A 3,115-nucleotide genomic window follows, 5' to 3' on the forward strand; every position below is an offset into this window, starting at 1 on the left:
TTCAAATAAATTTAAGACTAATCCTACCAAAAAAAAAGAATAAATGCATAAATATTATACAAAAAATGGATGATAATGACGAAAAATCTACATTACTAACTTGTAAACCACACTATTACAATAATTTTTTTAGATAATTCTATTTATCATAACTCAAATTTTAACCTTTATTGAAAAAAAAAACAACCAAAAAAGAAAATATAGTTCAATCAAGAAAATTTTCAAAAAAATATATATACACAATTAGGGATGAAATTATGGAGAAACATTGAGAAAAGAGTTCAAATTGGTTAACTTATTGAAAATTGAAAAGCCAAGGACCAAATTGAAAAGGTGTCAATATTGAGGGACTATTTTCAATGCAATCATGAATGAAAATGGTCAAAATGGCTAAAAAATAAAAATTGAAAATCCAAGGATTAAATTGAAAAAGATGCCAATATTGAGGGACCATTTTAAATTCTATTAGGAGCTAAATTGGCTAGGAAAAATAAAAAAATAAAAAAAACAAGGATTAAACTGGAAAATGAGGCAAACTTGGAATACCTTTTTAAAACTAAAAATTTCTTTTAACTAAAAGAGCGCCTTTTAAAAAAATAATTTAAACAACATCATTTCGCATTAAAAAAACAAAACAAAGCAGCATAACAATGATATCATTTTAATGTCTAAAACCAAAATAATTCTTTTTTTCCTAGTGTGCATACCTTTAAAAATTTCTTTAATTTCTCTTTTTCCCTTATTTTGGCCATTGTTTTCTTTCTCTTGTGCCTCCCTAGTAATCCAAACAACACACCTCTTTTCTAGCATATGTACTCCATGTTCAGCTAACAAAAATAGTGCCCTCACCTTTTAAATTTGTTGAAAATTGGTGCAAAAAAACCAACTCAAACATGCTTGGTTAAAAAGTACAACATATTAGATAGTTAAGATTGACCAAGAAAACCAATGGTCACAATCATCCCACCAAGAAAGGTTCCAAAAACTTTATCCTTGTAAGTAGAGAAATAAAGTAAAAAAATAAGAGGAAGCCAAGCTAGAGAGGAAATGACAAGTTTGAGAGAAAGAATAAAAAAAAGAGTTTGAGTTGAGAGAAATGAGGATAGTTTAAGCTAGATAGTAATAAAGGTAAAGAATAAGAAGAAGAAGAAGAGAAGAAAAAAATCAATGAGAGAAAAAGAACAAAATGAGGGTTTTTAAATGAGTTTAGTTTGAACTAGAAAGTTGCACAAAGAAAAATGATGGAAAGAAAAAGGAAGAAAGAAGAAAGTTAACACAGAGAGAAATAAATAAAACTTATAAGTAAAGAGAGAAACAACTAAGAAAGAGAAAAACCATTATTCATTGTTAGCCCATTCTCACTTGAAACCGACTAAGGTAAGCCCCCTATCCCTTTTTTTTTCATTTTCCTAAAAGTTTTCATGAAGTTTAAAATTCACATTAAAAATAATGAACATGTTACAATTCATGCATGGATATTATTTATTCATGTATATTTATTTTATTTTATTTTAATTTAATAGCTTTGTAATAACATCATTAGTATTTCATATAATTGTTATGTTGCCTTTTCACATGCATGCATGTGTGTGTGTGAATGTTTATTTTCAAACCATAATAAAAGTCGCATCGATGAGTTTTCATCAAGTTTGTGTTATATTTTGATCAAAGCTTGGTTTTTAATCAATTAGGTCAATGAGTCTCCTAGTTTTTAAATACCAACATAAGCCTGAAATGATTTTTTTAAGTTTAAAACGTGTTATAAAAATGTATCTCTGAGTTTTCATCAAGTTAATGGTATGATTTTCTAAACTTGAATTTTAATAATTATATAGATGAGTTCTAATTTAAAGGATCAACTTAAACTTAATGCAATGATCTTAACAAAAAAAAGACCTAAGAAAACAAATAAAAAAACCATCGAGTTGTTAGACTCTTGATTCAGAGTCTAATGCTAACTCAATGAATATCCATCAATAATAAATAACTTGTGAATATGCTTGGAAAATAATTTAGTTAGTTAATGGCATGTGTAAAATAAATTTAAGAAAAACACATAACTAAGATATTTTTTTCATTTGAAATAAAGCGGCAATAATTATGTTTATCTTTTATTAAACATAATTAATTCATTATTTAGATTTATGGAACCAATTAATACATATTTTAGATTTCTTAGTTTCCAATTTTCCCTTTAAATTTTGGAGATCTCATATTCATCTCAGGTAGCTTATTATTATTTAAAAGTGTATTTTTATCAAGGTTTTATATCATCATTTTGCACTTGAAGTATCAATAACTCCTTAACTAAAGCTTGTTTTATAATAACATATCTAATAATATAAGATACCTTTAATTTATGATAAAGTTCATCTTAAATGCAATACTATCACATAAATAAAAAGATTGATTGATGAGTTTAAATACTGAAATTGAAAGATAAAGAGATGGTCAAACTTAGAAAAGAGATGCCGGTGCAGTCCATACCAGAACACTGTTTGGTAATTGGATCATATCTGGAGCTGTAGATCTCAGATTTAGGTTCACATCTGAGATTTAGGTCTACTTTATATGGATGGAAAGGTAAGACATAGGCCTCCCAAGATTTAAAAAGGTTATTTTCAAGTCCAAATTATAGCAACAATGAAGAAGTCTGAATCTGTCCTGCAACGTAGACATTGTTCAGTGTTCAACCCACATCTTGAGTTCTAGAAGTTCAAATGACCTCAATTATTTTTTCCTAAAAAACTGAGACAATTTCCTACAATTTCATATGGAGTTCTGGTTCAAATTCTGACGTTATCAATGATATTTTGGGCAAATAAGAAAAGATAAGGATTATCACCAAGTCAAGAGTTGGTCACCCACTCATCAATTAGTCATCAAATCAATAGTTCCCATTTTTGGCCTATAAAAGTCCTATAAAATAAGACGTTTAAGCATCTTGGTTTCCAGATCAAGATCACGCTCTTCTTTTCTCTCTTTGTATTTTTTGTAATGTTTATGCCTTTCATTTCCTTTCCTTTACTTAGTTAACTTTTATCTTATTTATGTTCTAAGGATAAGAAGAAGAAGAAGATGATGATGAGAACTTTGAGATGAAATATTAATGTAA

The sequence above is a fragment of the Populus euphratica genome, unplaced genomic scaffold, assembly GCF_000495115.2.
Source record: "Populus euphratica unplaced genomic scaffold, PopEup_1.0 scaffold156.1, whole genome shotgun sequence".
NCBI lineage: Eukaryota > Viridiplantae > Streptophyta > Magnoliopsida > Malpighiales > Salicaceae > Populus > Populus euphratica.